The following is a 13,101-nucleotide window of genomic DNA, read 5'->3' as shown; positions in this document are numbered from 1 at the left end:
TAATTTGTGTATATTTTCATGTTAAATGACAGGTGACAGTTAAACAAACGTGGTCTCGCTTAATTATTGGCATATATATGCACAAGATATGTAAGTCACACATAAAGCCATCCCGTATCAGGTAATTCAACTCATGTTAAAGTCAATCATCCAGACAGCCGTCACCCAATATATTTGTCCATTATTGTATAAATTGGCATCTGCGTTGTATGAAAGGAGTCTTACTTAAACGGCCGAACATACAAGTCGCATTATTGCTGGCTTTCGCGGGATGGGCCCATTGCGGGCTTCGCATGTATCTTGTATTTGACAAACATTTTGGAAACGTTGTGTTGTGTTAATAAGCAGAAATAAAACGCAAAGAAATCAGAAATGAACTTTGTTTGTTACTGTGTGATATCAACGAACAATGTGTAATTACGTGACACAGTACATTTTATGGAGCCGTGTACCATGGATACGACCGAAGTACGATCACAAGTGCGATCACGTGCCGAAAAAATGAAAACATCACAACCACAACGCGACATGAATTCAGGTCAGTTGTTTAAAAAAATTATGGCAAACTTGGAGAGGGAATTTCAAAATTTATAAAGTAGAAAATGAAAGTAAAAGGCGTCATGACAACGAAATTTTGAAGAATTGTTTTAAAGAATTTAATGTAGTTAGATGTTAAAAATAATAGTGTTGATAATAAATTATGTACGAACAAATTTTACAAATATCAAAATCATGCCAATTTTGCATTTATCGGCACATTTTTATAAATAGCGGTGAATTGAGAATAAAAAGAGATATTTGAGTTTTACATTATTTTTATGAGTTATGGAAATCATTAAATTAAAGGTGTACACACAGAGAGTATTTAAAGAATTTTTATAAATTTTTGGTATTGTTAGAATATAGGATTATGTACGGACTTATGGTGTTTTTTTTGCTTACCAATACATTTTAAATTGTTGGAATGTTTGTAAATTTTCATTAAATTAAAATGTACGAGGAAAAATAAGAGTATTTAAAACAGTTTTGTTTATTATTTTAATATAGAAAATTTGTGGATGATTTTATTTATTAATATAATAGAAAAACTCGAAGAAGGAACAAATATAAAAAATATTCAAAGAATTTACCTAGTATTTTACATTGGCAGAATTAAGAATTTAGGAATTTAGATTATTTAAGACAGTTTTGTTTATTATTTTAATAAAGAAAATAAGGCGGGTTTTGTTTCTTAGAATGATAAAGAAAATTAAAGAGGACGAATAAATAAAATTATTGGAAAATTTAAAAATAGTTTTCCGAATTGTAAAAGAAAGAAAATATGAAATAAGAAAAATAATGTTGATTGCGAATATGAATAGGGCAGACACACACAAAAAAATATTATGTAAATATGTATATACGTCATTGTGTTGATTGCAAATATATGTAGGATATCGGTAATATTGAAGGTCTTGAGTAATTTTAAGTAAGAATTTAATGCGATCTGACGCGTATAGAGCAGTGAAAATATAACGATATGTACGCATTAAATTTGTAATATAATTGTTTAAGGGTTACAATTATATTTTATGAGCACGGCTGACTGATCAGCGTTCGGACATACCGAGCCCGAGGTTCTGATAACCTTAGCGTCCTCATGAGTTAGAGAATTTATCCCTGTGCCATCGAAGCAAATTACGCTATGGACAGAAGATGCGATGTCGCATAAGAATTATTTGAGTAGTTCGATTAGGAGCAAAGACCTGAATTTTGAAGTATACCGATACGTATTCTTATATTATGAATGCATATATATAAAAGTCTGCCTTGTCATATTTGCGCATTTTTACAAGTGCACAGGTCAAACATGTCAATAAATCTATGCCCGACGGCAAAACTATAGTGATAAAGACGAGGTTTATGAAACCATGATATGAACAGGTACGTCTATCATTACCCATTACTCTAGGTCAATAAAGTGGCGCGCGCCTGTCAAAAATTTACCGGCTGCACGTGCGTAAAATGATTATGCCTAAGGCGGTACACAAGTCATATTAAGTAAATGGCTTGTCAGATGTCAAACTGTCATGTATTTATCCGAAGTATGTTTTGAGGAATTGACTAATATTTTTTCGTTGTAAAGAATTAATTTTTTGAATAAGATATCACAGTAAGTTGTCATGACGATATTTAACAATAACTAAGGGGATATTTATAAATGTTTGCCATGATTTTGAACAACTGATACTTGTATCACCACGACGCAGATAAAAATATCGAGATTTGAAGACAACGCCGAAGAAGAGCGACTTCGCGAGAGAACGCCTTCCACAACGAATAGAAGAAACAAACAACATAATTAGAATGGAACATCATGGCGTTTACTCTCAAAGTGAATACCTGGTTCTATCGCTAAAAGAAGACCAACGCCAGAAGATTTCGAAGGACAACAAGTGACGCAACACTGGACACAATACTTGTGACGTTAAACACTATAGAGTAGATGCAGCCGTTCAACTGTTTGACGTGCGTAGATAACGCATTTGGAATGATACTTCCGAGGCCTAAGACATCAAGGAGAACACTGCTATAGTTAATACCTCGTGAGCATTATGGCCAATAGAAGATCTTAATGTCCCAAGAGAAATGAAGACGCTGGAACCAAGAACAAAAGTACAATTAACAACAACAGAAACAACAATGCGATCACAAAGGTTTTAACAGACGTCACAATTGATTAGCAACGCGGTACGCATCAACACCATATCCAGAGACAACATCACGATGGATTCAACAACAGAAACAACGACGTGATGACGGCTGGTTCAGCGACAAAAACAACAGAAACCACGATGACATATCCAGCCTCGATGTGAACCTTGATACGCAGATGAGTGCAACCGACCACGTGCGATTTGCCTACACAGCTTGGCGATAGATAGAGCTTCTTCACGACAGCAATGGTAGATAACATCACCCATGAATCAACATAGACAGAAAACAACAAACCAAGACATCTACTTGACAGCAACAGGTACATATTCAACCCGGGCAATACCTTCTTCGAATGGACAGCACAGGAGGTCACTAGTCAAACAACGCCTGTAGTGTTACGTGGACAATCGATCAACGTCATTTAACATTGATACATGATATTGTAAGACACTTGTCATTCAGGATTTGATCTTTCTAAAGATTTTAAATCATAAAATATAAAATCTTTCTTTAATGAAAATGAGGTGTGTCGCATAATTGGTGTATTTCATGTATATTCCTTGTTCGGTGTAACTGAAACATAATATCTGTCTTCATGAAGAAATGCATAAATGGGCATCATATGTCATCGTCAAATTAGACGAGAAAAAATGCACCAAGTTATGGCCCATGGCTGGGTTCACTAATTTGTTATGTCTATTGTAAACACATGCAGCACTGTTAATTTGTGTATATTTTCATGTTAAATGACAGGTGACAGTTAAACAAACGTGGTCTCGCTTAATTATTGGCATATATATGCACAAGATATGTAAGTCACACATAAAGCCATCCCGTATCAGGTAATTCAACTCATGTTAAAGTCAATCATCCAGACAGCCGTCACCCAATATATTTGTCCATTATTGTATAAATTGGCATCTGCGTTGTATGAAAGGAGTCTTACTTAAACGGCCGAACATACAAGTCGCATTATTGCTGGCTTTCGCGGGATGGGCCCATTGCGGGCTTCGCATGTATCTTGTATTTGACAAACATTTTGGAAACGTTGTGTTGTGTTAATAAGCAGAAATAAAACGCAAAGAAATCAGAAATGAACTTTTTTGGTTACTGTGTCTTTTACACGAACAATACGCAATTACGTTACATCGCTAATTGTTCTAGACCGGAAAACAACACACCGACGAAGTGTTATCTGATCTACGAGTGACCGACCGATGGGGTGTGTATTCAGCGTTGCAGCTCTTATGTTGATGTTACCCAAAATAGCACCGCGTCCCACTAGTCTCAAAGTGTCGGCGCTTCAGATGTTTTGGTGCTGATGTGTCGTGGATAGTTCACTTTTGCACTATTCATGTGGCTAAAATATTTGGGCCGTGCTCTATAATCAAAGTACTGACAGTACTGGTGTGACGATGCTTTTGAGAGGATTGATATAAAAGCATCAAGTTGAGTTTATCTACATCACCACAATCACCACAATTGTGTATGTTGGTACGAAAAAAAAAATTGTACAAAAATTTTGCGAAAAAAATTTGGGTATAAAAACAAATTTGGGTACGAAAAAATATTTGGGAATCAAAAAATTGGGACCGAAAAAAATTTGGGTACGAACAAAAAAATTGGGATGAAAAAAAAATGGGGTACGAAAAAAAATTGGGTACGAAAAATAAATTGGGTACGAACAATTTTAGGTACGGAAAAAAAATTGGGGTAACTTGACCCACACTCGCACATTTTCGGCCCTTTCCGTCAAACATCAGATAAGTTCCTCGAAGGCAATAGTATGAATACACATTTCGGGAGCGGTAATGCGGTCCTACCTACGCGCGTCAAAATGTAAGCGAAATATGTACACAAGTCTGTCAGGAATGATTGAATTAACGAAGAAAATCGTGTATTGATGTAAGTTTTTTGAAGAAATGTGCAGAAAATATATTAAACAAGAGCTGTGTTTGTGAAACACAATGCCCCCTGCTGCGCAGCTTTGAACCCATATATTTTACCTTTGAAGTTGAAGGATGACCTTGACCTTTCACCACTCAAATTGTGCAGCTCCATGACATACACATGCATGCCGAATATGGAGTTGCTATCTTCAATATTGCAAAATTTGACCTTTGACCTTGACCTTGAAGGATGACCTTGACCTTTCACCAATCAATTTGTGCAGCTCTATGAGATACGCATGCACGCCAATATTGAAAAAGTTATGGCCAATATTAAAGTTTTCGGACAGACAGACAGACGCTTTATATTTGACATTTGACCTTGAAGGATGACCTTCACCTTCACCTTTCACAACTGAAAATGTGCAGCTCCATGAGATGCACATGTATGCCAAATATCAAGTTGCTATGTTCAATATTAAAAAAGTTATGGCCATTAAAGTTTTCGGACGGACGGACAGACTGACACACTGACTGACTGACTGACAGTTCAACTGATATAGGCCACCCTACCGGGAGCATAAAAAGCAATGGCGATATTTTTCTCAGCCACATAATTGTTAATAGTTTGATATCACAAAATGAAAGTGAAAGTAGAACTGTCAAAAATGACAACCTGTCAACGTGTTGTTTTTGCTGGCACGAGAGGGCGATTACTCTCAATGTGTTCACATTTTGACCATAGGCTTTGTCAATGACCTTTATAGTATGGGTAGCTTTGATATTATTTATTGCTATCATGTAACTGCATGATTGTGTATATGTTTACAATACACAAAGCATAAATAATGATATAAATATACTGATTGAGCTTATAATAATCTGAGAACTATAGCCAGGTCAATTAAGGACTTAAAATACAATTTTGTGTCCTGATTTCATGAAGAAATGACCATGCATGTACTAGATTTCAAATTCAAGGCCCTGGTGTGACACATTGGTAGCATTACCGTTAAACTGTTACCAGGCTTATGAAATTAGTTTTTATTGAACTATCTATGGAAATATAAATCATGCACTGATTTTTCTTGTTTTAATACAGTCATAGATCAGTTGTGGCCTCTGGGTAATGACCAATGTTTGCTTACTTGTCACACCCTAAAAACTTTCCACACGTCTATAATAGCAAATCTGGATTTAGGCGATCTTCAATGGTACATTTAAACTTTAGCTCTGTTACAAGAGTGCTGGTAAAGTCCAGTCACATATTTCAATCTAGGCCATGTCAAAATCAAAGTGTCAAAGACAAATAAAAGATGCGTTCATTAATTATTGTCTAGTTGTTTACTTCTGCTGTAAGTTTTTATATAATATAACTGCTGAACATCATGTGTTTAGCAACCTTTTAGATAACAAAGTATGTTAGTTTTCAATGGCGCTTCTGGGGATCAAACCCGTACGGCTTTTAGGAAAATTCTGAAATTTTCGATCCCTCGAGAGCAACCAAACCAAAAATTAAGTCAAATATTGCCGACTCGGTTTTTTGAGTCGGTTCATGAGGGATAATGGAGCTTGATTGGTCATTGTCGGCTCTGGTACTTCTTACATGTACCCCGGGTACTCTTAAGTATACTTATATGTACCCTGGGTACTCTAAGTATACTTACATGTACCCCAGGTACGGTAAATAAACGTAATTGTACTCGGTCCATATTAGACTGTACCCGAGTTGTATTCGCGCCCAAAATCCGATGTCGTAAAACGCGCAACCGATTATCTTAAACACACTTCTCTTCAAAAAACACTGCATCAACATGCTTTTTGAGTATGTGTTCCGATAATATAGAGGCCATTCTACAGAAAATTGACATACATGTGTATATATAATTATTATAAAAAATAGTCGACAACGACTGATTTAGGGTTAAATTTCCCGGGTACATTTTAGTATATTTACCGTACCCGGGATACATGTAAGTATACTTAAGAGTACCCGGGGTACATGTACGTAGTACCCGAGCAGACAATGAACAATCGAGCGATACTGGAAGGTGCAACATCTCTCACGCCCCCTAGCATCGCCTTTAGCAGTATTCAATTCTCAACAGGAAAGTGCTGGAGTCATTGATCCCGAGGGACAAGAAAAACAATTGATTAATGTTCGAAATAAATAATTTGATTAATGACAATTCTGTTATTTGAGCCAGGTCACAGGAAAAGCGCAGTCAAATCAGTATCCAATTAAATTATTTGTTATTGTCAGAAAAACGCTTTTAAGCAAACAGCTTTCAAGCGACTGCTGGCTGATCTAGATCCAAACTGGCCACAATCGCCTTAATGTCTCTTTTAAGGTGACACAGTTAATTTAACTTTAAAATGATAAAAAGTACTAACACTAAGAAAGAGTACTAACCAGTAAAGAGTTTGAAATCAATGTTGAATCTCAGGACAGCTTGGTGATCTGCAAATCCCCGATGAAATGTTGATATCGGGTTTCATAGTCATTCAAAAAGTCGAAAATGCTCGAATACAATTTATAAAGGACAATGTGACTTATATTGATAACTAAAAATACCAGTTATCAGTATGCCAGTTTTGCCGTGTCAAGCTGTTACGATCTAGAAAGTCCTTAATTCACATCGAGTATATATCCTTCGAATTCCAACTATTGTTGTCATAAGCGGAGATTTAGTGAATAAATAATTAATATATCCTAAATGACAGCTTCTAAATAGCGAAACAAGCCAATGTATGCAGTAAGAAAGTTTTGAATCGAGACTCTCATTAAGGCGGCCATTGTTGAATGTTGAAACACGAACGACAACTCTGCTAGGAGAATGTTATCAATGCTCCTACGCAGTGGCGTATGCAAAAGGGAAGTAACTGAAAAATCGAGTTATCTCAATCGGACTGGCTCGGTCTTTTACATAGGCCGCCATTGTGAATTTTTTTAGGATGGTTATCAAACCTTGGACGATGCTGTTCGCATCGTCAAAAAGGGGGTTTAATGCATGTGCTTAAGCGTCATGCCAGATTAGCCTGTGCTGTCCGCACAGACTAATCAGGGACGCCACTTTCCGCCTGAACTTGATTTTTGCTAAGAGGAGACATTTTGTAAACGAAAAATACCATACAAGCGGAACGTGTCGTCCCTGATTAGCCTGTGCGGACTGCACATGCTAATCTGGGATGACACTTTACGCACATGCATAAAAAACCCTTTTCACAGAGCACAGCCCTTTTGGTTTCGATGCGCCGGACTATTGCACTGATAATGAGTTAAAGGTTCTATTTTAGCCAATTGTAGGGGCATACATATCACTTGTATTTTATTCATGTAATTATTGACTCTTTTCCGAAGCGATTTGTTGATGGATACTACTACGTTGCTCTGACAACCACATGAATTCGCCCCATTTATCTAACTAGTATGTCACTTATACATGTTTTTGTAATGGAACGCCTGATATAATTGACCCGCGTCCTGCGAAAATGGATGTTATGTCATACGCGGCCAGCGTAGCATCGGACCAACCTACACATAGCGTATTTACGTGTGCGCCCGCGCGTTTTTTAAACAAAATTGTGTGAACGTTTTTCTTTTCAGTGTGCGTCCGCAAGATCTTTTTGAAAATACATGTATGTGTGTTTCCTTGATCATTCGTTCTTTTCTGCGTGCGTCCTCACGTTCTTCTGGTGAATACGGTCGTATTTTTGAAAGTTCTTACTACAATTAGTACAATCATATTTTTCTTTCAAATTGTTGTTTCTTTATGTTTTTAACAGTCGTGTCCTTCGAATGAATCGATTGATATACAAAGTATTACAGCATGATCGATGGCCATTAAAAGCAAACAAGGTGACATAGATAATTTAACAATAAAACCTTCTTAGTGTATTACCACATTAATCCTCTCAGCCACCCACCCAGTCAAGTAAAACACGTCTTAATTTAAGTCATGCCAAAGCCCAAACGCGCTTGGCACGCGATGGAGAACGTCTATTTTTCTTCGGAAAAGACAGGTGCTAGCTGTAAAGATCGCCTAACAAATAGTTCGATTTCTTAGGTTAATTAGCGTCGTTTTAAAATTCGCCGATTATTCTCTCAATGCAACGGAATTTCAATTGTTTGCTTCGGCAAGTCACGGAATTGTATGACTAGAAAATCGTTGTGGTGTCATAACGGGATTTATCAAGATCGTGCGAGTCGCAAACTGGCGAAACATCAGTCACGTGCGTGTCAACCGTAATCTGACACCGCCTCCGCCGGATGTAGGGCGTGGACGCCCGAGGCCGCACGTGCTTAGCTGTAAATTCCCGGATGACACTTGTTTTCGCGGGGTAATATGACAATAATTAATTTTGCCAAATTATGCCTCACCGCGAATTCGGCTTTATTGATAACAGATGTCGCTATTAAATCCAATAGTACTCTGTCCGGACATGTTTAATTCAATTCATATGTCGGGAAATAAACGAATTTTATCGACTTTCGTCGACCGAAGGAATTTTGACACGCATAAATATTTTATCGCGATGTTTTAGCAATGGTGTTCTCATTCCTGTACAGAATAGCCAAATAGAGATACCGTAACTTCTTCGGGCTGTGAATTAATTAAATAAAAAAGATGCTCGCTTTTGTAACTTTTGTGTTAATTCCCTTTTTTGGTTGTGTTACACTATTGTTATCTTATAAAAAGCCATTCGTTTGTCTATCCGTTAACTATAGCGTTGCTTTGGTATAATGTATAATAATATACAATGTAACATGTGTTCTTTATTATTATGCTTTATGCGAGTAGTGTTGTAATTTACTTATTGAATGACTAATACAACTTACATAGTAGTTGTTACTTCATCTGCAATAAAAAGGTCAATTTAAAGTATGTTGCATTTCTGGTACATTTCTTACTTTCAAGATGTCAATAATTATGTGCTGATGGTCGTTATAATTGTTATGACGATGTAAATCACAGAAAGTCTCGTATTCAAGCCATGAAATACTAGATTTACACAATACGCAATGTATACTAATTACTTAAAATACCGGTATTGCGGTGTCAGGTCAAAGATCAAGATGATTTCACTAAGTACAAAGTATATTAAATAGCCTTAAAATGAGACCCTTACGATAGCATCTGATCCACTGAGATTTCAATACAATACGAAACACATTTCATGTGACAAAAATCTCTATTCTATTACGTTGAAATCTATGGACATCATTCGCAAATTATTCATTTCATTGTGTGCCGAAATCTTCCCAGATGATTTTCTCACATTTCGCGACACTTTTTCACCGGGCAACATAAATATTATGCGTAATTTATTACCGAATCATTGTCATATGAAGCAGGCGAAGTTTTTCTCACAGTTTTACTTCAATGCGGAATTTAAAACGCTAGCCACACGGTAGTTTAGTTAACCCCCCAAAAACAAAATGTTGAAACTGTCAATGTTTTTTTTTTAATGGAAAAGTAGACGAATCGTTTATTCTTGTTTCGTCTTACCGAGTTACATTTCCTTGGCACAATTTCAAATTAATGTCTTAAGAAAGATTAAAATAGTTTGCATGCATTGAATTCTAAGTTGCACTTTGCAAAATGGAGCAAAGTCATTCATAGAAAATAAAAATGTACATTGTAACTCTCGATGTAAATAAAGACAGTGAAAAAATGTGAATGTTTGTGAAAAATTAGCAATAACAATTCGAGTGTACAGTACACGAACCAAAAATCCATATCATGGTAATGATAATTATTCAGCATGTTATATGGATATATACAGGAGGAATTCAGTAGAATTTTGTTGGCTTTAAATCCAAAATCGTATCGGGCGTATGTACTCGATTTTTTAAAACGTCGTATAAAGAACAGTTGCAGCGCAATTGGGACAGAATTTTATATAATTCTCTTTCTCGAAAAAAAACGGGTCTTGATGGAATTTTCCGTGTAAAGGAAGTCTATTCTAAACGATAATCCAGTCGTCTATGCGGATAGTGTGGTCCAGGATAAGCCTGGCAATCTGGGACGACACTTTACACACGTGCATTACACACCGTTTTCCCAGACCGAGGCTCATACTCGATTTCCTCCCAATAGAGCCGCAATTGCTAATAATGGCGTTCCGCGTTTTGTTTCGTAGTATCCCTGCTTGATGCAGTTCATGTTAAAACTTATTCGAAACTTTGAACAATAGTTATAATACAAATATAAGAGCAGCACTGTACGTGCATCATACCTGCCCGCGCGTGTCGCCAGGCGACAGATGTTCAGTATGATGCGAGACTCTTTTAAACCGTGAGAAAAAACTTTTATAGCCTAAAGTTGTGCAATGATATGTGTATTATTACTCGGTATCCTCTTCCGAATGATTAAATCGTCGTCGCATGACTGCGCTTTCTTCATTTCGCTATTTATCGGCCGCGCGACGTCATATAAATAGATTTGTATATTGTCGTTGCGGTTTGCCTATTATACCACAATGAGACATGACTTCTTGATAATGAAAAGCGCTGTACACTGAGCGGGTTTTTTATTCTATTGTGCAGTATCGTGGGAATTTTTGAGAACACTCATCATTAAATTCACTGCCATGTACGGAGATGTTCAACGCCGACAAAATAAATGAATGACGATAGTTTATGTCATGTGATAGTATCGTATAATAACATTTATTGTATAATCATTGACGATAATTACGCGTTTCCATGGACATAAATGCCTTTATAGTCATACTAATCCAAGTTGTTGGAATTATGCCCCTCTAGATGGAAAGTTACACAGGCATCACTTTCATGCGGTATTACCACAGCTCTCAGTTACGGAAATAGGGCGGAAATACGGCTGAATAAGACCAGATAGACGACCCATAATTTACGACAACCTCAAAAATCTTAATGCGCATGTTTATCCGAAAACGTTGCAAGTCAGATTGTCGCAGCGTCCAAACACGTCTATGAAAAGCATGGTCTTTAATCCGTACAGGTGTTCTCGCGGGTCTCGAAAAACAGGCAACAAACCACTTTATTTATTCCCCAGCCACTCAACATGTTTGCACGGGGATTTCAAACAGATTGACATTACGCGAAGGAATTTCATCGCATCGCGATTTGCCACGATTCCCGTATATTTTCACCACCACGAAAGCCTGGGAAAAGCAAACACAGCGCGACACTCGACGAGTCACGTGACAGCTATGTAAATAAGATTGCGGCCACGTGACTTTATGTACACAGCGTCACCGGAGCACGCGCGCGTATGTAAACAGGTAGATATGACTGCTCATCTACTCGCTTTGTTGACTTTCCCACTGAGCTGGTGTGATTTATCGGCGATAATATACAATTGAACTTTGTAACGCCGATGCTGACGTATGTTGGGATAAAAAACGTCGGAAAAAGCTGTGGGGGAGCGATGTTTCCGGGTAACACAGCGGCAAATTTTGGAATGGGGTTTGAGGGTGGGGTGGAGAGACGGTCCGACAGCCCGCTGATGGAATGTGGCAAGAGGGGATTCAGTGCGTAGTGAAAACGGGGTTTAATGCATGTGCGTAAAGTGTCGTCCTAGATTAGCATGTGAAGTCCGCAAATGCTAATCAGGAAAGACACTTTCTTCTTAAACTGGATTTTCGCTTAGAAGGGACTTCCTTAAAACGAAGAAACAATGCTAGCGGAATGTGAGGAAGACTATTATGAGCAAAAGAATCACATGTAAAATGACGTAATAGTTTCATGCCTCAAGAGGTTCAGTCCTACCCCCGCGCAGAGATATGACTGGAACCAGCATTGCTCGATCCCCGCCGTTATAACCCAACCTCCGCGCAGAGATTTGACCGGAACCAGCATAACTCTATCAAATCCCTGCCGTTATAACAAACCACGTGATGATAGCCGAATCAAGTGGTAGAATAAATTTCCCCTTGTTATTTTTTTATTTTATTTTATTTATGTACATATATTTTAAATTTTATTATGAACCTAGACTTTTACACTATTTTTAAAATGATACTTCTTTTCATTATACTACTTGAACCACAAAATAAAATCCTTCCAGATCTTGAAGGATTTTCTTGTGATGGCAGAGCGTTTATGTGAGAGCATGGAACGACAAATCTGAGTTGAGATAGGGTTCAAGCGAGTAACAAATGGTGGAAATTCTCCAACATGGAATTTATTATTTATTTATTTTTTATATTTCATTTCGTGTTTCTGTTGTCCCTAGCGTTCAACACATCAATTGGATATGAAATAATTCTTAAATAAGACTTTATATGGGCAGCGCTGTGGAAAAGCTGGCTTTAATATATCTGAATAAAGTGCTGTCCCAAATTAGCCTGATCAGCACTGACTAATCAAGACGATCTTTGCCGGCGATACTTGATCTCGTTTAGAAGAGACTTCGTTCAAACGAAAACAAAAACCATAAGAGCGGAAAGTGTCGTCCCTGATTAGCATGTTCGGCTGCACGTGCATTTAGCCCTTTACGCTTGATTTACAGATTCAAGCATTTTTTTC

This window comes from Dreissena polymorpha, chromosome 5 (assembly GCF_020536995.1).
Source record: "Dreissena polymorpha isolate Duluth1 chromosome 5, UMN_Dpol_1.0, whole genome shotgun sequence".
Lineage (NCBI taxonomy): Eukaryota > Metazoa > Mollusca > Bivalvia > Myida > Dreissenidae > Dreissena > Dreissena polymorpha.
The sequence above is the reverse complement of the archived record's forward strand: the minus strand, read 5'-3'. Positions refer to the sequence as shown.